General features: G+C 42.7%; 1 long non-coding RNA gene across 1 annotated transcript in view; it reads right to left on the bottom strand.

Annotated features, from left to right (window-relative positions):
- Nucleotides 1-10,595, bottom strand: part of LOC124787776 — a 28,647-nt gene extending 18,052 nt beyond the window's left edge. Inside the window, exons 1-2 of the long non-coding RNA XR_007016009.1 lie at nt 10,541-10,595; nt 4,518-4,637 (exon numbers count right to left, since the gene is read on the bottom strand). This is a non-coding gene — a long non-coding RNA (uncharacterized LOC124787776). The remainder of the gene's footprint in view (nt 1-4,517; nt 4,638-10,540) is intronic.
- Nucleotides 10,596-25,609: the final 15,014 nt, after the last annotated feature.

The raw sequence follows: 25,609 nt of genomic DNA, 5'->3' as shown, positions 1-25,609 counted from the left end.
AGAAATTCTCAACATTGAATATAATGAATAGTCTCGATATTTACAAATGAAAACTTTTCCTGAGGTAGGAATTCGAACCCAAATCTACTTCTTATTAGGATCGACCACCTTTTAGCTTACCCGACATCTCCAGATCTGACCCAGTTAGTCAATATCACTTACATTTTTCTACAAAATTTTGAGTTTAAATAATTAGAGGTTCTCCCATATGGGTGAATTGCATTTCATTTCCATTCAGTTTGCTAGCTTCATTGAAGAGGTGTAAATCCCAATAGTAGGGATTTACCCGCTGCTTACATGATACTACAAGCCACGAAAAAAAAGTCTAGCATAAATGTTCATTTCTTTTCATTACACAAAAGAATGAATATTTCTGAGCACATTCCTCGGAATATTCAGTACATTGCAGATTCAGCATTTTCAAATGGATTTAACAAATACCATCCATATCAGAGAATGTCATCGATTTCATCCCAATTAATTGCGTGTATGTCATTTCAGTGAAATTAATTCAACTGATGTACACACGGTAAGCCATCCTTTTAACGATATCGAGTCCTACTGCTGCGCTACACCCGCTATTCTGGCTGTTTGTTCAGCAAGACAGGATGTTTCGTGTCGGTCTTGAAGGCGTTCTAGGGTGACCTAAATCGTTCAGTCGGCTGCCTACGACATATAGAAGATCCGGTTTCGTTTATGATCTGGTAGAAATATATTCAAGTTCTTTGAGTCATCTTCCTTTTCTAGGTTTAAATCTAGCAGACTTCATTTATGTGCCTCGACTATTGTCCACATATGTAATCTGCTAAAAAGTAGTTTTCCACAACCCTCAAGGCTTTCATTGTTTATGTTTTGTTTATTATAAACCTCTTTCTCAACACTCTTCTGACTACAGGACAACGTACAGGTAAATTTGGTAAATCCGTGGTAAGGTGCTATGGGACCAAACTGCTGAGGTTATCGCTCCCTAGTCTTGCACACGACTTAATTTAAATAAAACTAACTTACGTTAAGGACAACACATACACCCATGCCTGAGGGAGGACTCGAACCTCCGACCGGGGACAACGTACAGGTACACTGTCTCAGTGCATTTGAGCAGATACTGCTGTGTCGTCAAGCGTAAAGGTGACTGTGTGGCTTGTGTACTGTGTTAATGAGTGTGGCCGCGCGCGATTAGCCGAGTGGTCTAGGTGCTGCAGTCATGGATTGTGCGGCTGGTCCCGGCGGAGGTTCGAGTCCTCCCTCGGGCATGGGTGTGTGTGTTTGTCCTTCGGATAGTTTAGGTTAAGTAGTGTGTGAGCTTAGGGACTGATGACCTTAGCCGTTAAGTCTCATAAGATTTCACACACATTTGAACATTTTAATCAGAAGAGTGTTCCTGGAGACATTTTGTGGCAATTGTGGACTTCTGGGGTGTCGCATTGTCCTGCTAGATTGCCCAATTCCTTCGGAATGCACAATGGACAAGAATGGATTCAGGAGATCAGACAGGATTCTTATGTACGTGTCACCTGTCAGAATCGTATTTAGACGTATCAGGGATCTCATATCACTCCAACTGCACACGCCTAACACCATTACAGAGCCTCCACCAGCTTGAACAGCCCCTTGCTGACATGCAGGGTCCATGAATTCAGGAGGTTGTCTCCATACCCGTACACGTCCATCTGCTCGATATAATTTGAAACGTGACTCGTCCGATCAAGTAACATGTTTCCAGTCATCAACAGTCCAATGTCGGTGTTGACGGGGCCAAGCGAGGCGTAAAGCTTTGTGTTGTGCAGTCATCAAGAGTACACGAGTGGGCCTTCGGCTCTGAAAGCCCATATCGATGATATTTTGTTGAATGGTCCGCAAGCTGACACTTGCTAATGGGCCAGAATTGAAATCTGCAGCAATTTATGGAAGGGTTAGACTTCTGTCACGTTGAACGATTCTCTTCAGTTGTTGTTGGTCCCGTTCTTGCAGTATTTTTTTCCTGAGGCAGCGATGTCGGAGATTTGCTGCTTTACCGGATCCCGATATTCATGGTACACCCGTGAAATGGTCGTAAGGGAAATTCCTCACTTCATCGCTACGTGAGAGATGCTGTGTCCCATCGCTTGTGCGCCGACTATAACACCACGTTCAAACTCATTTAAATCTTGATAACCTCGCAATATATCAGCAGTAACCGGTCTGACAACTGCGCCAGACCCTTGTAGTCTTATACAGGTGTTGCCAACCGGAGCGCCGTGTTCTGCCTGTTTACATCTGTCTGTATTGGAATACGTATGCCTATGTCAGTTTCTCTGCGCTTCAGTGTAATACTCAGTCGCCTTCAAACCGTCCATTTAGCCTCTAGGAGTCCGCTAACAAACAATAGCAGAAACCACACAGCACCGAGGTGAAGAAAGAAGGTAAACAAGGAACGCTTGAAATGGAACCTGGAGTCATGCAAAAAGCTGCTCTTCGCGGACGAGTGCAGAATTTTCCTGACACCAAATAGATTTAGTAGAAGAGTTTGGAGATGCCAAAGTATCAATGCATTCAGGCAGGTGGGGTACTCATGTTGTGGACCATATACGGAAGTCGGACAAGTCTCACTGCTGTCAAAGTTAGATGCAGACCTGTGTAGTATCAGAGCAGGAACCCCCACTAAACTGGCTAGCCCCACAGTCAACATTTTGGAGATGGGGTCATGTTTCAAGACGACGAACAAGTCCACACTTGGATCCCGCTGAAGTTTGCAGTGCGTCGTCATAGCAACTCCCATCACACACTGGATGACGTCAGGAGGGCCGCCCTGGGGGAGGTGGGAAGGCCTGAGGCACGTTCCGCTCACGCTTTGGACTAGGAATTATCAAGGGATGTTACAATGCACAGGGTAGCACAAAACGGTAATCAGCGGTAACCGGAAGCAGATTTTGATATAACATATGTGCAAAGACGTACATTTTCGAAAGAAATTCTCTTATATTGGTTATTGTTTTAATTATAGTGGTTTATGAGGCTTATCCTTTCAGACCTTACTCCCCTTTCATCTAAACCCATAAAAATTCTCAAATGTGCAGGTGGTATAGTTTTGAGCTGTCTGTATATCGGCTACCCTGGATAATGAATGTAGCTCATACCGCCTAATAACACTCCATAACAGTTTATCAAAATTTAACTACAAGTAATTGATAGGTTCGATAAAACATAGTTATTAAGTAGCCGGACGCTGTGGCCGAGCGGTTCTAGGCGCTTCAGTCCGGAACGGAGCTGCTGCTACGGTCGCAGGTTCGAAGTCTGCCTCGGGCATGGAGTGTGTGATGTTCTTAGGTTAATTATTTAAGTAGTTCTAAGTCTAGGTGACTGATGACCTCAGATGTAAGTCCCATAGTGCTTGGAGCCATTTGAACCATTCAGGTATTAAGCTCCCCACTATAAGTACATAGCAAACACACGCATTACTTGTTCTTATTTCTTTTTAACTTTAAAAACCTACTTCAGTATCTCACTACTAACAAACAAGGATTTGCCAAAATTTCCTCTCCACATGAAGAATGGAAAGCTAAAAAGTTCCAAATACCAAATCTCTCACATGTCAGGAGAATGAAAAACACAAGTATTTCTCTTTGTACATAGCTGATTTGCATCCAAAAAATTGAGAAATAATTGTGAAACCACACAATTATGCTGCTCACTACACCATCGCAAAAAATAATGAGGCAAATTAGAAAATAAATTACTTTATCAAGATGGTTCTAATTACCATACTAGATAACTGACTGGTTCTATGTGTCAGTAAGACAGTTTTTTAAGATGATTCATACAAAGCTGAAAAACAGCACCCAGACATTGTTAACAATGCTGTTTATTTACACTAAGAGGGGCGTTACGAGTTTCGAACTCATAAATTCATCTTCAGCTTACTGTTGACGTTTGCACCACATTTGAAGTTGTTTACATTAGCTGTCAGTCGTTTTTCTTCCAATACTAATGTAAAAAATAACTAAAATAATACAAAAGTGAACAGCCGTCCGAAGATGAGCCTGTTGGTCCGAAACCGGTATCGGCATTGTTTCTGTAAATCAAAAAACGTTACCAACAGTAGCTGGTTGCTGTTTTTCTCTTTGCAAGAATCAATTTGTATTTTGTGCACAAAATCAGTCTTAAAAATATCAGATTTCGACAAAATAGCTGGGAGAAAGTATATGTTCCAAGAGCCAACAGAACTGAAGCACTACATTATATTGTTAGCAATGCATGCGCGCAAATAAAGCACTACGTGTGGAACTGTAGTCAACAAAAGCACTTCTTGTATCGTTTGAGTTTTCGAACTCTAGACAGAGCAAGAGCTAGGCACAAAGACCATGCGCCATCTGCCAACACATGTTTGAAAGGATTTGTCCATGGTTTGGCACCTGGATCAAGTGTGGGACATGCAACAGTATACCGAGGACACAATAGCACTGAAAACGCCACTGAAAAGAAAAAATGGCACTTAGAACATTTTCTATTTCCACACTTCATATTATTCCGTAACTTACACATTTGCTTCAGGAGGAATCTTCTGCGTCTCAAACCTCATGACTTGACTAGGACTGCCACTTATTTCTGTAGATGTATTGAAGCTGATGACCAAGCTCCCCCTAACACTGGGAGAATGGCTGAAAAGAGAGAAAGCATTTTTCATTAATAGCAGTAATCGAGTATTCAGTCTAAGAATCATTTCTGCGCCACTCCTTCAATAGATACGTACATTAAATGGAATTTTCGGTCATAGTGTTTCCGCTAACCAAAAATTGCTGATTGGTGTAACACTTCAATCTTCGTATATAATATGACAATGAATATAGAGCATTAATATATCACTTTTATACCCATAGCACAAGAATTTACCGAGAAATACATGTCTATCTTCAATATAATAACTCCAAAATGGACTGAAGTGGATCTAAAAATTAAATTCATTTTCTCAAACAATAAAAAATAAAAAAGTGCTGCTGGCCATTATGACCACAAAGGGCTTCAGAATTTCGATTGATGTTATGCTTGTCAGAAGCAAAGAATCGCTAGTTAGTGATAAGCAGTTCTTTTCAATTTACCGTTAAATATTAGAATATTTCCTGTTGCCTAACGACGCTGTTTCAATCTTAGCGGCTTCTAAAGTCTCGTAACCTGTACAGATTTAGAATCATCAGAGAGTGTCGCCGTGACATTTGTGCTGAGAATTAGACTATGAATAACTGTTAATTCTTCCTCGCCAATAATAACGTAATATTAAATTAAGTTTATAATTATTAACAGTATCATTGCGTGTATACACAATAACGAAAGTTTCGTCTATTACAGTAGCATCTCTTCACTTAGTCTCTTTTAACCATACGTTATGGCGCGAAGATACTCGCTTGATACTTCGTAGGATCAGCGCCTTGGAAGAAATATCGAAACAGCCACAAAAATTTTGCAATTCCTGCGGTGCGAATCCCCCCGTATTCAGTTTCAAAATACAGCTTTAAGACAAATACAAAATACTGGTTAATTAATTTGCTACCATAGCTGTATGATTCTGTCAGTTGTAACGTTCACTATCTCGATAATGTTTTTAAATTAAGAATATATAATGCATTTTTCGTGTACAATACTAGTTTCATTCCATCATTGGATGTCTAGTTAAGCAATAAAGGCAGTTTCAATTGAAAAAATGTTTCTCATTAATACCAATTACGCGTCTCGCCCTTGTGAGGCATCATCACATTATGGAAAAACGTAACCGAAGAAACTTCGTTTGTCAGCTGCCACAATAGGTCATAAAATAAAAATAAAAATCATCTGGATAAGATACCCGCTCGTCAATAGTCCTGTTGTTGTTGTTGTTGTTGTTGTTGTGGTCTTCAGTCCAGAAACTGGTTTGATGGAGTTCTCCATTCTGTTATATTCTGTGCGAGCCTCTTCATCTCCCAACAACTATTGCAACCTGCATCCTTCTGAATCTGCTTAGTGTATTTATCTACGATTTTTACCCTGAACGTTTCCCTCCAATAGTAAATTAGTGATCCCTTGATGCCTCAGAACATGTCCCACCAACTGATCCCTTCTTCTAGTCAAGTTATGCTACAAATTTCTCTTCTCCCCAATTCTATTCAATACCTCCTCATTAGTTATGTGATCTACCCATCTAATCTTCAGCATTGTTCTGTAGCACCACATTTCGAAAGCTTCTGCTCTCTTGTTGTCTACACTGTCTATTGTCCATGTTTCACTTCCATACATGGCTACACTCCATACAATACTTTCAGAAAAAATTTCCTGACACTTAAATCTATACTCGAAGTTAACAAATTTCTCTTCTTCAGAAACGCTTTCCTCGCCATAGCGAGTCTACATGTTGTATCCTTTCTACTTCGGCCATCACCAGTGACTTTTCTCTGCAAATAGCAAAACTCATTTCCTGCTTTAAGTAGCACATTTCCTAATCTAGTTATCTCACCATCACCTGATTTAATGCAACTATATTCCATTATTCTCGTTTTGCTTTCGTTGATGTTCATCTTATATCCTCCTTTCAAGATACTGCACATTCCGTTCATGTGCTCTTCCAGGTCCTTTGCTGTTTCTGACAGAATTACAACGTCGTCGGCAAATCTCAAAGTTCTTATTTATTTTCCATGGATTTTAATTTCTACTCCACAATTTTCTTTTGTTTTCTTTACTACTTGCTGAATATACAGATTGAATAACATCGGGGATAGGCTACAATCCTGTCTCACTCCCTTCTCAACCACACCTTCCCTTTCGTGCCCCTCGACTCTCAAAACTGCCACCTGGTTCCCGTACAAATTGTAAATAGCCTTTTGCTCCCTGTATTTTACACCGTCAGAATTTGAATAAGAGTGTTCCAGTAAACATTGTCAAAAGCTTTTTCTAAGTCTACAAATACTACGAACGTTGGTTGGCCTTTCCTTTATGTAGCTTCTAAGATAAGTCGTAGGGTCAGTATTGCCTCGCGTGTTCCATCATTTCTAAGGAATCCAAAACGAACTTCCGCGAGGCCGGCTTCTACAAGTTTCTTCATTCGTCTCTAAAGAAGCCGTGTTAGTACTTTCCAGCCATGACTTAATAAACTGATAGTTCGGTAACTTTCACACCTATTATCACCACCCTATCAGAACCGAAATGTTTATGTGCGAAGACTGGATCAGCATGGTGTACACAGTGTACAAACACGTGTACGTAATTTATCATGAAAGGTAGAGAGGGAAGAGAACCTCTTCGTGGAGTTCATTCCTTTTACAATGCTGTAATAACTAAAACGATTACTTGAATTTTCAGTAACTGAAACTAATTTTCATCCGTTAAACGGTACAAGCTACCTACACTTCAGCGTTGTGACGTTGCATCACATTGGAAGTATCGGAAATCATAGCTGGAAGTGGTATCACGGACATAAGAACGGTTTACTATTACTATCATTGAATTTATCGATGAAAATGTGAATAGCGTGCGTGAATGAATAGAGACCCCAAAGGACGATCTCCTACGATGTGAAAGTCAGGCAGACATTATGAAACTTTGGGATGCAGGAATAAGGAACATTATTGCAATAAGAATTCCGTTGACGATTAGTAAAGATTTACATGACCCATCATTGAAGTGGACGTGGGGTTTGGCTGGTCATGAACTTACGGAAATAAGGAATACCAAGAACCTTGCTTTTTATAAAGTACACTGGTCAGTCAGAACATTCTGACCACCGTCCTAGTGACCAGTCCCTACTAATCAAGCTCACGCACGGTGTACGAAGAGTCAGTGAGCGTGCTGTCAGTGTGTAGAAGGGGGAAGGTTTACGATTTATCTGAGTTTGACCGAGGGCAGATTGTCATGGCTCGGAGGCTCGGCACGAGCATTTCGGAAACTGCAGGACTTGTCGAATGTTCGAGGAGTGTTGTGGTGAGTGTCTTCAACATGAGGCAAAACAACGGTGAAACGACGTTCTGACGTCGTGAAGTTGGGCTGCCGCCCCTCATTACAGATGTCGGACGTCGGAGGCTGGGCAGACTAGCAGAATAGGACAGGAGGCGGACTGTGGCGGAACTAACATCAGACTCTAACTCTGGCAGAGTGCAAGTGTGTCTGAACACACAGTGCACTCCCATCGATGGGCTTCCGCAGCCGACGACCCTTGCCTGTGCAAATGTTAACACAACGACATCGGCAACTATTGCTGAAACGGGCGCTAGAATGAAATTACAACGAAATCCAGGCCTTTAGTTGCTTACAGGCGTTGATAAATACCGATGAGGACAGTTGAAAATGGTTGCTGCGAGCGGGACCCGAACCCGGGATCTCCGGCTTACATGACAGACGCTCTATCCGTCTGAGCCACCGAGGACACAGATAATCGTGCGACTGCAGGAACTTATCTCTGGCACGCTCCACGGGAGACCCGCATGTCCGAAAGAACAGATAAATCTACATATCGGCACTAGACCTAGGCGCTGTGGCAGAGCGTTGCATGGTCTGATGTATCTCAATGCCTTCTCCACGATGCCGGTGAGAGGACGCGAATCCGTCATTTTTCAGGGGAACAGCTCCTCGAAACCTATGCTGCAGGACAGAGACAAGCTCGCGGCGGCTCCATTATGCTCTGGTGAACATTCACATACGGCCAGTGGAGCATGTGCAAGGCACGATGATGGTCAACGAGTATCGTACACTGGTTGCAGCCCACTTATATCCCTTCATGATCAGTGTATACTAATTATGGGACCAGTTTCGATTTTAAATTAGAGTCATCTTCAGACCCCTACGCAAACTGAATGGTGATGTCCAACACTCGGTACATATATATATATATATATATATATATATATATATATATATATATATATATATATATATATATATATAGTTGTTTAAATAGATGGACAGAACGTTTTACTGTTGCTTTAGGCATTTTCAATGGCATTCAGTAGGAATGATCGACATAATTATTTTATTATTGTAATTATTTTCTTTACGTCTAGGTTCTTGGTATTTCTTAGAAACAAATTCAGGCTAACTGTGTCGTGTTGCGTCTCTTATCTCCGACATGTTACCGTTGGCTGTCACGATTACGACCATACACCCCACCCCAATCATTCACAGCTTCCTATGCTGCGTTGCCAGGCTTTGTAGCAAGGTCAACACACATTGTGAAATGCAATGTTTACAAAACTGGCCACAGCCTGATGCTTGGTCTGACCACCACAATGCATTATTAGGTACATTCCTATTGGTGGTGCTATGCACTTGTTTTCGTCAACCGTAGTTCTATTGTCTCTACTCAGTTATCGGGACATTTGCAGGTTAGCATGACCTCTGAACCAGTGAAACTTGGCATTTATGAGATGATAAATAATAGAAAAATAATTCAGGACCGACTGCAGAGTGAACTCAAATCTACGAATTCGCGAAACTTGTCTGCACGTAGCGACGCTACAGTCAACTGCAAAAATTTTTCACACATCCAGGTACATAACAGTAACCACAACAGTCATTGAACACATAAAATGGAAATGAAGGTATGGCATCGTTGGCCGGAAGGCTCCTATTCGGAGAAGTTCGGCCGCCAAGTGCAAGTCTTATTTCATTCAACGCCACATTGGGTGACTTGCGCGCCGGTAATGAGTATGAAATGATGATGAAGACAACACAACACTCAGTCCCCGAGCGAAGAAAATCTCCAACCCGGCCAGAAATCGAACCCGGGCCCAACCCAACTAAGCTGGCGGACATTGAACACATAAATGAGAGTTGACAGAAAGTGATTTCTTAATACACTCTACTAAGAATGAAGAAAATATGGAATTAACACAAAGATGCAACGAAGAAACTAACTTCTAGTCTCAGAACAATTGTAGTTGTGGAATAATTGCAACATTCACTCCTCATTTACACCAAAGACTACAAGAATGAGGTGAAACGTGTCGGTAATACAGTTAAACCCAGTACAGGAGATAAATAATAGTTTCTCTTTAATGATGGGATACGCACCACTGAAGAAGCTACAAAAGCAATATGACTGCCAAATGTTATTAAACATAATTTTAACATATCTGCATCCAACATGTATCCGATGCTGTATTTTGGAAGCGTGCCATATGATGGGCAAACAGTATGAAACGCTTCACGTGAAATACAGATAAATATTACCAGTTGAGAAGATTAGGGGGAGCGACAAGATTACACGACCACGATATCGTTACACTTGGCCTCCCGTGGCCATTATCGCAACACCACGTGACATTACAGTAGACAAGTTCAATGCTGATTAAACGCGTCTCGTTGTGAATGGCTTCAAGACAGTTATACTTATATTATCAAGTAGCTCAGCACGTCCTTGTGGAGCCATGTCCTTGTGAAATATCACGATAAAAAATTCATGATCAGCAAACAGATGCACCCTAGCTCCCAGGTAAAATAATATTATGGTCGACTAATACAAGTAGTTGAAATATTGCGACACTGAACAAAGCACACAGGGCAGAGACTGCATGAGCTAGAAAAGAGTGCGTAGCGAACCACGTACCTTGTAAGACGTATTAGCAGACTACCGATCTATGCTCGTGTTAGCCTCTAAACTGCGATCTGTCGCGACGGAACGTAAGTCCAACAGCTTTTGTTGCCACTTGCCGGCAAGCAGATCAATGTAATCCCCTCCCCCCCCCCCTTCCCCGCCCTCTGACGTCCCCTCTCTCACCGGCAGCCTGTTTCTTGCTCATGTGCAATCTCTATGCCAGTGACTCACAGCGTGACGTTGGTCCTGTTATTTCACGGCTATACGGGAACAGCTGTGACCAGCGTTGTGCAACGTTACACGCTTCGTGCCGCTTTTCGACTGAATGGAGATGTAGTGTAGACATGTGTTGCAATCGGTGTTGAGAGAGCCATAAGTAGCTTTTGCTTTATAAGCATGCCGAACTGCCATCAAATTCACTGTTAAAAAGTATCACATATTATCAGGAAAGAAAGGAACTAGATCATTAGAGATGAAGCAAAAAGTTATGACTATAGAAAGGAAGAGAAGGAAATAGACCATTCATTCTCTAAATAGTCGTCGCAGCATTTGCCAGAAAGTGTTTAAGAGAAACACTGAAAGTCTAAATGTCCATGGCCGGGTGGAGATATAAATCATAGTCCTCCCGAATGCGAGTCAATTCTTTCAGCACTGGGTGACCTCTCCCGGTTCCAATTTTTGTATTTATAGTTTAAGTACACTTATGCCAGAGGTCGTTGCTGTGCGTCTTCTGAAAGTTAGTATTTCCTGTCAGTGAAACTCTTACTGTTGTTTACAGTTTTCTAGCTAGAAAACACTCAGTCATTGTATCGGCCAAATTGCAGTCCAATTAGCAAAGAGATTTGCGTGCCACTTTATCATTAAGTATTTTACAACTTTTCAGTCATTTACTGAAGAGAACGTCATGAAATTTCTGAAATTTATTGGAAATCACGAGCTGTGTGACATCCCTGTAATCTTCTTTTCCATGAAGAAACAATCTTCGTAGTAGCGATATGGTTTTTATTTATTTACCAATGACGCGTTTCGCCTGATACAGGCATCTTCAGATTGGCTGCAGTTTAGATGGTGTTGGGTACATGGGATACTGATCATACAGAACATCCCAGCAAATAACTGCCCTCGTCAAATATTCGGAAGCACTGCGAGGGGTCGTTGTTGAGGCTAACGCTGTTAATAAAATGGAAATGCCGAGTGGCTGGGGCCTCCCATCGGGTACACCGTTCGCCTGGTGCAGGTCTTTCGAGTTGACGCCACTTCGGCGACTTGCGTGCCGATGGGGACGAAATGATGATGATAAGGACAACACAACAGCCAGTCATTAAGCGGAGAAAATCTACGACTCAGGAGGGTATCGAATCCGGGCCGGTGGGTATGACATTCCGTCCTGCTGACCAGGGGCGGACTGCGCTGTTAATGACAGAAGAGGTTGCTGAAGCAAAAAAATTGACTGAATTCTTCTCCATTTATGCTGCTGTCAGTTAAGTAAGTGCGTCAACGAGAAAGGAAACGCTTCAACAATAATCTTCAATATAACAGTTCTCTCGAAACACCTAGTGAAACTAACAAATAGCTGATAGTCAAATTACTGCGATACTCGCTGATTAATTTACTACCAGTGCTGCGTAAATTTATAAATGAACGACTGATGTATCTTCAGCCCTTGTCGATCAGTGTTTCTAAATAATAGAACAAATGAAGGACTCTTTACTTTCACAGTTCTGCTATACCTAAAACTAATCCTCGACATCTACCGTGTCGCCTCTCGCGCTCCTCTCAGCTTGGTGCCCCAAGCAGCGGCTTCTATCGCTCGGTCTTTAAATCAGGCCTGTCAGTTACGATTTTTGAATCGTAGCTCTACGCATTGCGCCTTAAACGGAATTACTGCTACTGCTGACAAGTCTTCAGGAGGTAGATAGTAAGTGCTAAACCTACGAAACTGGGGCGAGTCACTAGTTACGTATACTTTCAAATATTTGCAGTCTGCTATAAAATTTTTAAATGCCAAACGTCGCTGAGTAATCAGCTTTCATTTCAACTATATCCATCACAAAGGGATCGGCAAAAAGTTTATCTCTTAAATCAGTTTATCGTTGCGGTGCTACGTTAGTTAAACAACAATCTTACAAATGTTAACTTCTTAAATTGACATAGGCGAATTAGAAGGACAAATCATTCATGCTAACTGTAATGTTTATTGTATGTATGGAGAACTCTTTGTTTTGATACTGCTTTATGAGAAATTCATTAACTTATATATAACAATTTGTGCTTGTGTTTTAACTATATTATAAGCATGGTGTCTTTATAGATGCCTTCAAGATCTACACAACTGTTTGTTGTACGCATAAGTATCGTCTCTGTAGCTTTCGGTAGTAATTTTTTAAATATTTTTATTTTATATATAAATGTCAATAAATTCCTTTGTATTTATTTTATACAAGTGGTAAAAACGTGATGAGTTCGCTCTTATATTGTGACTTCAGACATGTCATTTAATTCTCCGTAACATATCTGGACGTGGTTTCACTGCTTTTAGTGAATATTCAAAGTCTCAGTTTTAGCACATTCGGAATGTAGCCACTTCTGCTTATCGTCCGTAAGCATAGTTTATCCCAACTACCAAGGGATTTCCAACTACCTAGCACAGTTCCGCCCACCAGACAGCTATCCATCCCCCTTTCACGGCCCACTGCAATGACGGGGAACGCTCCTCAACGCCCTCTCACCTACTAGGAACAGTCACTACACTTGCCGGCCAGATATCGCTCAACCAAACCTGCTGTTTTACAGTGCATTGCATAGTGGGCACATCGCTCGAAACTTCACACTGTGTTCTGAGAACCAGAAGATACTCATGAGCAACACTGGAACTAGGCACACATAACTGCACTGGCTGCTTCGTGTAGTTAATATTTGTTATCATGTTTGTACAAGCTGTCATAAACAAGTACATCAGCACAAGCTGGCCAACTGTATTTGTGAATGGAAGTAAGCTTGGGACTTGAACATGAGGTACTGTGATTGTATAAGTAAACCAGAGCATTCTTCATACTGCCACGTTGTAACCAGAATGAAGTTCAAGTCCGAAAGCAGAGTCGTCAGTGAAGTACAATGCTTAGGATTAAATGCACATTTATTGCAAACACCAACGCACATCCAGAACAGAACTAAATTCCTGGATAGGTTTTAACTGGCGACCAGCAGCTCACCAGAGAGCGACGCTGACTGCTACTGTACACGGCACACGACATGGTTCTCTCCTGGAGAAACACCGTCCTGCTGCTTTGGAAGTTCTCATTGCAGCCGACTACGTCCTCCTGGATCCATATTCTCTGTATGTCAGTACTTGCCGATCCTCAAGCTCTGGTCGCATTGTCACAGCCTCTTCACTAAGATGAGCAAGAAAGATAGGCCTCCCGTCGAAAATTTTCCATCGTCGAGCGGGTCTTCAATATCCTTAAACGAGGAATATCCACCTTGAACCTGTGCCTCAGAAACGTAATAAGACTAGATACGAACGACACGAACGACGTTCCTGCGTTTTTCTTCTCATAATGAATGATCAACCTCCTCGACTTCGTATGTAATGTCCGACGTTACAATACAATACGGCTCAAAGTAGCACTTTAGTAAGCTCTCTGGCAGTCTTATTTCCCACACAGGTATAAAAATCCACGGCAGATCTCCCGGACTGTATTTCACTGGTCGGTGCTTGGGGTTACAGCACTCTCTGTCACTCTCCTAAGCGTCCAGTGACCTTACGCGAGCTAACTATTTTGTTCCTCAGTCCTGCTGATGAGTTGCTCGTCCGCGTCAAACAAGAACATTGTATCCATTGTCGTTTCGGCCTCGTGACTGTGGAGCAGAAAGCATGCAGCGAAGCCTTTTCTGTCTTTACTTCGCTACGTTACATGCGAATCTCATGACCAGCAGTAGAGTACCCAATCTCTGTTTTCGACATCAACATATATCGGAAACGTATGTGCGAACGTCTTATTAAAACGTACTGCAATTTATGTGGGTGATGTGGCAGTGTGAAATTGTCTTTGATACTAGTCTCGATTATATCAAAGATCATCACACGGGGTGTTCATGCTTTAGTCTCATGTGTTCTGATAGGAACTTTGCAATTTCTGGAGCTTTGGTAGTTGGCTCAAATTTGGTGACAGCATAGCCGGGTGAGGTACTCAGGTAGACTATTATCCATCGACTACCAGTTTGTCGATTTTGGGAACTTCTCAAAAGTTCGATTTCAATTCGGTAGAATTGTGCTGCCGCAGGCCGAACTGGTAACAGATGTCCTGGAAGTAAATGCGAAAATTGCTTCTGCTGAAGACATTCTTTACAATGCCTCATAGTGAAAGACGGCGAAACTGGCGGTTTCGTCGACTTTCACTTTATACATATTTGATATGCAAATTACGCAGAGGGATATGTAAACCGAATTAATTTGATCTGAAAATAGTGTATTCTTTTATTTTTATTAAAGGTTATCCGATAGTGATTGACTACACGTAAAGTACTTGAAGGTGTTTTATTTGTTGAGAATTACATTTGGCCGGCCGCAGTGGCCGAGCCGTTCTAGGCGCTTCAGTCTGGAACCGCGCGACCGCTAGGGTCCCAGGTTCGAATCCTGCCTCGGGCATGGATGTGTGTGATGTCCGTAGGTTAGTTAGGTTTAAGTAGTTCTAAGTTCTAGGGGACTGATGATCTCAGATGTTAAGTCACATAGTGCTCAGAGCCATTTGAACCATTTGAATTACATTTTGCTGGGCTGGCAGTTTCACAGCAGACAGAAGATCAAAGTAGGCGCAAGGCCACCATTAAATTAATGCATTCTGTAAAAGGTGACGCCGACGCCATGTAGGACAGCTTTCGCTGAAGGACAGGGTAAGGGAACACTCGTCGCTAGCTGACACAATGCAGACATCAGGTAACATCGCAACCATCCAGACGGGCGCAACGGAGTCATTGGAATTCTGCACGAGATGACTGCAACTCCCGAGTTCCTAGGCCGTTTTTCTGCTGTGAGCGCGCTGAAAAGTACAGTAAGAGTTCCAGAAGGCGGACAGCAATGAGCCTCGGGTGGAGAATGCAGGGAAGACGGCGCTGACCCGCCGACAGGAGAGCAATATACCGGTGAACACTATGCGGGCTCTGTGAAAGCTGCAGGTATTTATGGCTCTAAGCTCTTATCATGGAGGAATTTTGTAAGGGGACTATGCTCCAGACTGAACGCTGAAAGGCATAATTAGTCTTAAATGATGATGATGATGATGATGCTCTCGGCAGAACACGGCAGGATTCTGTGAGTGTGAGACTGCAACTTTCTCATCCCGGCACAGAGGGGAAGAACCAAACCAAATTCGTTTCTTTAGCTGTAGGCCTCTGGGTGCGAAAATGCGGGAATTTCATTGGTCAGCCCGGTCTGACGTAATAGTTTCGGAAAATTATTGAGAAGTGGGAGGACGCTTCACGAGAACTGACACGTGTCATAGGATGATTGCTTGTGAGTGGCTAGGTCTGACTTTCAAAGGAGGTGCGAAATTTACGAGGGGAGACAGGAGGAACTAAGGAGTCACTTCATCCGTTGCGAGTGAGAAAAACACTTCGAGGTCTGCTCGCATAATTTGGTGTGAGAAGCAGTCAATTCAATTTGAAGCTCAAACAGGAGCATGATGTAAAGTTTGCGTTAGGTAGCTTTTGGATATTCACAGACATCGTATCCAACACTGTGGGCACCAACAGCAGCATTGGCTGACGACACAAAGACACTTTCAAAAATGCAAAGCTCTGCAATTGGCTTCGGCGCGTATAAGTTGTAACGTACAAAGTAAACTTTAGAGTGTCAGTGAGTAAGAAGGAAGACGCTCTTCTCACACGCATAATTTTACGTAGTCAAACTTTGGCAGTCATTGTCGTCAGATCGCGGAAAAGGTTCAGTGTGCCACTAATGAAGTAACTTACCAATCAGTTTCTTGTCTTGCACGTCCGCCATCCTAAGTTACTTGTAACTGTTTCATATTCTTGTGATAATCTGTCAGTGAACAGAATGTTATTAGACATGTTCGTGTTATACTTCAGCTTAACTATTGCACTCGTTTTGTGTGAGGATCTGTAATAAACAACAGAACTTACGGTAACTTTGACTTTCATTACATATGTATCTCACCTGACCACAAAAAAATTACAGTGCCACTATTCCACCACCATTTTGAAGTCTGTAGGGACATTATTTAGCACTCATTAGAAATCCTTACATAACAGATGATAGTTTGCCGCCTTCATTGGCTTTCTACATACTTACCTAAAGACATAGGCAGGGAAGTACAGTAGTGTCTAACTGATCCGTGGAGACCTGGCCAGTGATAAGAGCACCTGATTCTGTCTAGGATAGCCACGAGTCTCAGATGACCAGATGATGGAGCATCGTAGAACTTCAGGATAACTGGCAGTAGATGGAGGGTACTTTTCACTCCATCAGAACGTGATTGCTCTTATACAATATTCCGTTTATTAATCGGAATTCACCGAGCGAGGTGGCGCAGTGGTTAGACACTGGACTCGCATTCGGAAGGACGACGGTTCAATCCCGCGTCCGCCCATCCTGATTTAGGTTTTCCGTGATTTCCCTAAATCACTCCAGGCAAATGCCGGGATGGTTCCTCTGAAAGGGCACGGCCGACTTCCTTCCCCATCCTTCCCTAATCCGATGAGACCGATGACCACGCTGTTTGGTCTCCTTCCCCAAAACCAACCAACCAACCAACCAATTAATCGGAATTCTCATTTGGTCTGCTCCTCCTTCTTCTAGCTTCTATGGTTTTCAGCAATGATGGTTTTTCCTTTTGTTTATCAGAAATGTCATTTAATGCAACGATGGCAGAGGTTTCGTCCACGCTGCTCTGTTCTCCCAAAGTATTCTCTGAAAGGCAGTCAGTGTCCATGTGTTTGGGTCTGTTTTCTTGTACCGCTGTAGCATCATACTCTTAAAGCCTCAGTTGCACATCTCGTCAGCTATCCTGATGAATTCTTCAGGTTAATCAGCCTGCACAGAGAATAGTGGTCTGTCACAATGCCGAATCATTTCCTCTTATTGATTTAATATTTCAGAATCGAGACAGACACCATGGCCATTAACTAAGTGCCCCAAGATTTCAGTTCCTTCGACGCCAAGGAGGTAACTTTCTGGATTCAGATGGAGATCTGCAGTCAAAACATGCTTCAACACAATTGTTAGACAACTTAGATGTTCACCAAATATCTCTAATAAACGACATCATCAACAAACATATACATAATATAGACACATAGTCCATTGAAGGTATCAAAGCATGTTGTCTATCACACATTTGAAGGTGATTGGTGCATTACTTAGACCTAATGGTGTAATTTTAAATTCATGTAGGACATAAGTTGTTATGGGGACAGTATTTTCTCTGTCTGTCAAACTCAATTTGGTAAGAGTTTCTCCACAGCTGAGAAATGCTTTGCTCCTTTCAGTTAGTGTAGGTTGTTATCAATGTGTGTAAACTAATAAGTATTGGGGCGGCCTGTATTTTAGTGCACTCTGCATTGTTGCCAGACCTCCTCGTGTAAACACCACTATCACATTCTAGGTCAACACCCTCTCCTTTCCCTTCCACCTCCCTCTCTCCCTCCTCCCTCCCTCAACGTTCTTGGCCAACTGGATGAGGCAGAAGAATTCGAAGGAGTATTATATTATTGATCAGGGAAGTTGATGCTGTCAACGTAGTTGTCATATGTCCCATGTATATTTAGGATCTAATCTATGACCCAGTTATCGTAAGGCCTATAATCTTAATGCCTTTAATTTGTAGCCCTTATGTAAGCAAATGAGCTTCTTCTCCTCTTGTCCAGTATTTATTTAGGTCTAACTGACGACCAGCTTTATCTCAAATTGTATAATTTATTACCTAATGTAGCCACCAGAGGAGGACTTATGAATTTAGCGTTTCTCAACTGTAGTTTTTCACACAGTACACCTTTAGAATCCAATATGGTTGTCTAAGGTTTCCCCCCTTGGCCCACTCTTCTAAGCAGTCCAAGTGATATAGCATGCTTCTACCAGAAAACACACACGCACAGTGCTATTGGTGTATTATGACTTAAAAAAAATATATGGCTCTTTTTATCACAAAATCAGTATTTTAAAATTCACCGCACTGTGCTTACTAATGACTGGAACAGGAGAGCAATGGGCTTGCATTTATTAAACCTTGTCATTCATAGAACATGAACTGTGAAACACATCATGAGATGCCTCCTGGGTGTGCAATACTTCTCGTGCAAGACTGTAGCCACCAGACCTACTGACGTGCTCACTGTGAATGCTTGAGAGGGATGCAAACGAACCCATGCCATAGCGACACGGCTGGCTAATTCTCTCATGCATTAGTTAGCTACTCCTGTGTTTATACGAGAATGCTCCACTATCAACACATACTGGACTGCAACATTAAGAGAGGGCATCAAACTACAAACAGGCATCTCTTTGTATAGTAGACTGCTACTGTTCTCTCTAAATGCTACTGCTGTTTTTTAAGGTGATGAAGGAGACAGGTGACTGACTCACAATGAATGCATTTTCTCTAAAGTGGTGCACTCAAGTATCTCCTCTTTATAGAATTCATCAAGCTCTTAAATAATACGTGCATATCTGTGCCTAACACAGCAACACCTGCAGCCAGTTCACTGCGCCACAAGTGACATGTATCTGTGAAAACAAGGGATATATATAGTGCTAGCACTCTATACACAAAAGCACATTGTAGCTAATTTACAGGTTCTGCCAGCGGTATTTATTCATAACATAATGTATTCAGACATTAGGGTTGCAGAGTATTCATACAACACCCTGACAGAAACATAGTAGTTAATTTACAACTTCCTGCAGGACATGTGTGTGCTAGCTAATGACATCATTCTATGTGCACAGAATGCCCTGACAGAGATGACTGGGTAAATTATATACCTCCCTCCTTAACTTCATATACTTCTTGATCACCGGTTCTGCTGAAAAGTTTCTCGATGTTCTCTATTCTGCTACATCTCAATACTTTCGTATTTCTTCGATTTACTCTCAGTCCATATTCTGTACTCTTTAGACTGTTCATTCCATTCAACAGATTCTGTAATTCTTCTCTACTCTCACTTAGGATAGCAATGTCATCAGCGAATCTTATTATTCGTATCCTTTCACCTCGAATTTTAATTTCACTCTTGAACCTTTCATTTATATTCGTCATTGCTTCTTCTATGTATAGATCGAACAGAGGGAACGAAATACTATAACTCTCTCTTACACCCCTGAGCATTTCGTTCTTGATCTTCCAGTCTCATTGCTCCCGTCTAGTTCATGTGCTCGTACGTATTGTGTAATAGCCATCTTCCTGTATAGCTTACCCTATTTATTTCAGAATTTCGAACATTTTGCACCATTTTACATTGTCGAACGCTTTGTACGGGTCGACAAATCCTATGAACGTGTTTTGATTTTGCTTCACTCTTGCTTCTGTTATCAACAGCAACATCAGAGCAACCCTCCTGGTGCCTATACCTTCCCTAAAGCCAAACTGACCGTCTCCTGATAGATCCTCAAATTTACTTTCCAGTCTTGTGATTATTATTATTATTATTATTATTATTGTTATCACCATCTTCGATAAATGAGTTAATAACCTGATTTGCGATAATTCTCGCGCTTGTCGGCTCTTGAAATCTTCAGAATTGTGTGTATGATGTTTACCTGAAAGTCTAATAGTATATCGCCAGTCTCTCTTCGCTATCGACTCCAGTTTCCTCTTCTTCTATCGTGTCTTCAGACATGTCTCCCCCTGTCGAGGCCCTCAATGTACTATTTTTACTTATCCGCTCTTTCCTTTGCATTTAACAGTAGAATCCTCATTGCACTCTTAATGTTATCAGCCTTGCTTTTAATTTCACCGAAGGTTATTTTCACTTATGTGCATTTTGAGGCAGGCATTCTGATAATTATTTCCTTTTCGATTTCTTCACATTGTTCATGAAGCCATTTCGCCTTAGTTTCCATGCTCTTACTCTTTATTTCACGCCTAACTGACTTGCGTTTTTGTATCCTTGAATTTCTCTGAACGTTTCTTGCACCTCCTTCTTATGTAGATAAGCTGAAGTATTTCTGCTGTTATCCATAGTTTCCCGGCAATTACCTTCCTTGAACGTTTGTTTTTGTTCCATCCACTATGACTGCTCTTTTTAGAGACGTCAATTTCTCTTCAGATTAACTGCTTATTGCGCTATTTATTATCACAATAGCTACAGCCTCAGAGAACTTCAAGAATACCTTTTCAGTTCTTAGTATCTCCGTATCGCACATCTTTGAGCAGTAATCAGAACGACTTTGATCCCAGGTTCGACCACTGACACTGGTTACATTTTGAATAAAAATCAGCAGCAATGGCGGCCAAAGGCCTGTGGAGTAATAAATCACCCTCATTTTGCCAACGGACTTGTCAAAGAGGGTGGAGATGTGAGCAGATATTCAGGACACTCTCTTGCCCTTGGGCTGAGAAACTGCCCCTAAAAAGGGTAAGAATAAGCAATGGTCAACGGCGTTCGGATGCATAAGATATAGGAAACCACTGCATTAATACACATAATCTAAATCCACAGAGCATGTGACCTGTAACTGAAACAGTTTCATAGGAATCTCTGCACTGGCAAAAGATTCCGGACTAGTCCCCGATTTAGACCTCCAGGAGGTGACAATCAGGGGAGGGGGTGCCTGTGGGGGAGGGGGCTGATCATGAGAATGAGATTGAATAGCCAACACGATATCATTCTTCGACTTAGGGCGTGGAACGCAAAAAGTTTTAAAATGTTAGAGAAGTTAGAAATCTGAAGGGTGAAATACAAAGGCTCAACTTGAATATTGTGGGGTTCAGTGAAAAGAACTTGAAAGCAGATAACTATTTCTTCTCAGAATGAGATTTTCACTCTGCAGCGGAGTGTGCGCTGATATGAAACTTCCTGGCAGATTAAAACTGTGTGCCCGACCGAGACTCGAACTCGGGACCTTTGCCCTTCGCGGGAAAGTGCTCTACCAACTGAGCTACCCAAGCACGACTCAAGCCGCCTCCTGACAGCTTTACTTCTGCCAGTACCTCGTCTCCTACCTTCCAAACTTTACAGAAGCTCTCCTCCGAACCTTGCAGAACTCGCACTCCTGAAAGAAAGGATATTGCGGTTACATGGCTTAGCCACAGCCTGGGGGCTGTTTCTAGAATGAAATTTTCACTCTACAGAGGAGTGTGCGCTGATATGAAACTTCCTTAAAACTGTGCAAGAGCGCTTCTGTAAAGTTTGGAAGGTAGGAGACGAGGTAATGGCAGAAGTAAAGCTGTGAGTACCGGGCGTGAGTCGTGCTTCGGTAGCTCAGTTGGTAGAGCACTTGCCGCGAAAGGCAAAAGTCCCGAGTTCGAGTCTCGGTCGGGCACACAGTTTTAATCTGCCAGGAAATTTCATATCAGCGCACACTCCGGTGCAGAGTGAAAATCTCATTTTGGAAACATCCCCCAGGCTGTGGCTAAGCCATGTCTCCGCAATATCCTTTCTTTCAGGATTGCTGGTTCTGCAAGGTTTGCAGGAGAGCTTCTGTAAAGTTTGGAAGGTAGGAGACGAGGTACTGGCAGAAGTACAGCTGTGAGTACCGTGCGTGAGTCGTGCTTCGGTAGCTCAGTTGGCCAGTTCGCCGGCGGACGGCGTGGAGGTAGGACGTAGTGTGGTGTGCGCTGCGCCGTCTGTGCTTCCGCATGGTAAGTCTCGCGCTTGCTGCGGATTAAAACTCTTTTTATAGAACGCTTCGAGAAGTAATGAGTAGCATGCAGTGATGGCTCAACCAAGTCGAAAAGATACGTTGAAACTTACCTTTGATCCTCGATATGCCAGACCCAAGTCGTTTGAAGTAGAAAATTGGTTAGAAGAAGATGTGAAGCTCTCCTTTAATGATGTAATTGGGATCCACCTGTCGATTGTAACTTGTGTCGTGTTTGTTAAAATGCGTAGTTCCGAGTTGTGCGAGAAAATAGTTGAGTCTTCCGGAGGTGTCATGAAATTTAAGCACTCAGATGGAAACGTTGGTGAAGTCACCGTTGCACATGCTGGTTTTGGCATTCGCACAATTCGAATCTTCGAGTTACCTTTTGAGATTACAACAGACCAAATTAATGCTGTAATTTCACCCTTCGGGAAAGTGCTCAGCAACTTTGCCGAGAAATGGTCAAGTGCGCATAAATTCCCAGTACTAAATGGCGTACGTCAGCTTCGTGTAGAGTTACAAAAGCACATCCCGTCGTACATCAATGTCTGCGGATATAGAGGGATTGTAATTTATGACGACCAACCGCGAACCTGTGCCGCCTGTAACAAGCCTGGGCACGTTCGCGCAGAATGTATACAGCGGCGCGTTGCACAGCTGCCGGCCGGCGAGGCCGCCAGGCCACCGGCGATGACAACACTGCCAGGAACCTACGCCGCCGTGGCACGCGAACGGCCGACTGTCTCCTCAGCCCCTGAATCGTGTGCAAATACAAATTCTCCGAACACTGAAATTCCGATGGACGTCAGTGCCGTCATAGCTGACGACCTACAAGAGTCCCGCCAATCTACGGAAACAGTCGAAGTTCCACCGACACAGACACCTGCAATTGTAAAGGCAGCAGATCCGCCGGAAGCTGAAGACCGACACACCTTGCAGGAAAGCGACACTAACGTGGATACTGAAGAAAGTCCGTCGAGAGGCAATTCTCCGAAGAAAAATAAGAAACGCCGGCTGGCGCGCAAAGGTGCAGAGGAGACAGCTCCCACACTCCGACAAAAAGCGAAGGAAATAGGTAGTACCTTACGCCAACAGACCTGTAGCAACACGAAAGCGACACCAGTTTCTGTGGAGCGTTCCCCTTCTGCGCTGGAAAAACGAGACTTCCAAGGAAAGTCAACAAAGAAAGCATCCAACGACCCTCAAGAAACGAGTCACTCTCATGAAGCTTCACTCGTCCCACCCACGACGACAACCTCAACCAGCTGGGCAGACGAAAGCGACCATAACAATGCCGACGCTGAAATGACAGAAGTTTCAGAAACTCAGACAGACTGTAAGCTAGCCCCACAGGTGGCTGATTTCTTCAACGACGACGTCTCCGCGAACGAACATTCTAAAGAACAAAGACACACCGCTGAAACATTGCTACCGGTGAATATTATTAAGATGCGTTTTAAAGCTGACGTTTGCGAGACAAAACAGAAGAATGTCTGACATACAAGCATACAAAATCGCGACAGTAAACCTTAATAAGATTCACAGTTCCTTTAAACTACAGAACTGAAAAGATTTTATATATGCTTCTGACAGTGACATTATACTTTTACAAGAAGTGACAGACATTGAGCTTGGTAACGTACCTGGCGTCAACGCCATTACAAACCCAGGGCATGGAGCGGAAATGGGCACGGCTCTGCTCACAAAGGAGGGCATAGTAGTCCAAGATGTAGTAAAACTACCAAACAGTGAAGGCATAGCGGCCACAATAAACAACATACGGCTCATTAACGTGCATGCCCCTTCAGGATCCAGTAACAGGCACCGCAGAACGGAGTTCTTTAAAGAAGAAATTGTCCCACTATTTGGAACTCGATATGATCACCTTATCCTAGGAGGAGATTTTAATTGTGTTTTGCATGCCAAAGACCAAACTCCCAATTTTAACAAGTGTTCTGAACTGGAACGTATAGTTAATGACTTAAGACTAATAGACTCATGGGAACATATGCACGGTGCAGCCCCTGGCTTCACCCACGCCACAAGTCACTCGGCGAGCCGTCTCGACAGGATATATGTAACGCACAATTTGAAACACCTCATTTTGCAGTCCGAAGTATGGCCTACCGTTTTTTCAGATCATGCTGCTTACATATGCACAATCAATCTGATAAAACAAGGGACATTCAGAGGTCGAGGCACATGGAAGCTCAATGTGTCACATCTGGAAGACCATGCTTGTCATGAGGCATTTCACAAGGTATGGAGAGAGTGTGAAAGCAAATTTAGCTCGTACAACTCTGGCACTGACTGGTGGCTGAAACATGCCAAACCTAAAATACGGAGGTTTTTCATAAACTACTCCAAAGACAAAAACTTTTGGTACAAATGAACTATAGAATTTTACTTTCAGTGTCTAAGGGATTTGTACAAGTGCGATGCAACAGTTGTGGACAACTACGAAAGAATTAACAAAATTAAAGCAAAAATCTTAGCACTACGGCGTAAACAACTGGAAGGCTACCAAATAAGGTCGCGTGCCCAGAACATAACCCAGCACGAGGTCACTTCCATTTATCATGTCATTCGTGAAAGCAAAAGGGCGGCTCGCAAGATATTATCTGAAATAACAACTGATGATGGAAGGAAGCTGACGAAGCAAAGAGAGATTAAAGAGGCAATCGTACAGCATTTTGAATCCTTAATGTCTAGTCAGCCGGTTGACGAACAGCTTCAAGACGAGTTAATGATTAACCTCCAGGGCAAAGTATGCCACGCGGAAGCACAAACTCTCATCTCGGAAGTGACTGAAGAAGACGTCGAAGAAGCTATATATGGAAGCACGAAAAATAAGGCTCCAGGGGCAGATGGAATTCCGGCAGAATTTTATCGCAGATTCAGTGGCCTCGTAAAAGGCAAGTTTACTCTCATCTGCAACGAACTGCTAAACCCTGAGAATGACATCCCGAAGGAATTTCGTGAGGGACTCGTAGTGCTAGTGCCAAAAACTACCAATACGAAATCTGTAAGCGCTCTGAGGCCAATTACGCTTTTAAACAGCGATTACAAAATCTTTGGCCGCATCCTCGCTCGCAGGCTGAAAACCACAATGACCAGCGTCACTGGCCCTTATCAAACAAGTGTGGGCAAAGACAGAAGAATTCTCCAGACCCTCTGTGATTACAGGGACGTAATCTCAACGGCCGACGTCTGCAAAATAAAATGTGCACTCATCTCACTCGACTTTGACAAAGCCTTCGACA

Source organism: Schistocerca piceifrons, chromosome 3 (genome assembly GCF_021461385.2).
Source record: "Schistocerca piceifrons isolate TAMUIC-IGC-003096 chromosome 3, iqSchPice1.1, whole genome shotgun sequence".
Taxonomy (NCBI): Eukaryota; Metazoa; Arthropoda; class Insecta; order Orthoptera; family Acrididae; genus Schistocerca; species Schistocerca piceifrons.
This window is presented reverse-complemented; position numbering and strand designations above follow the sequence as displayed.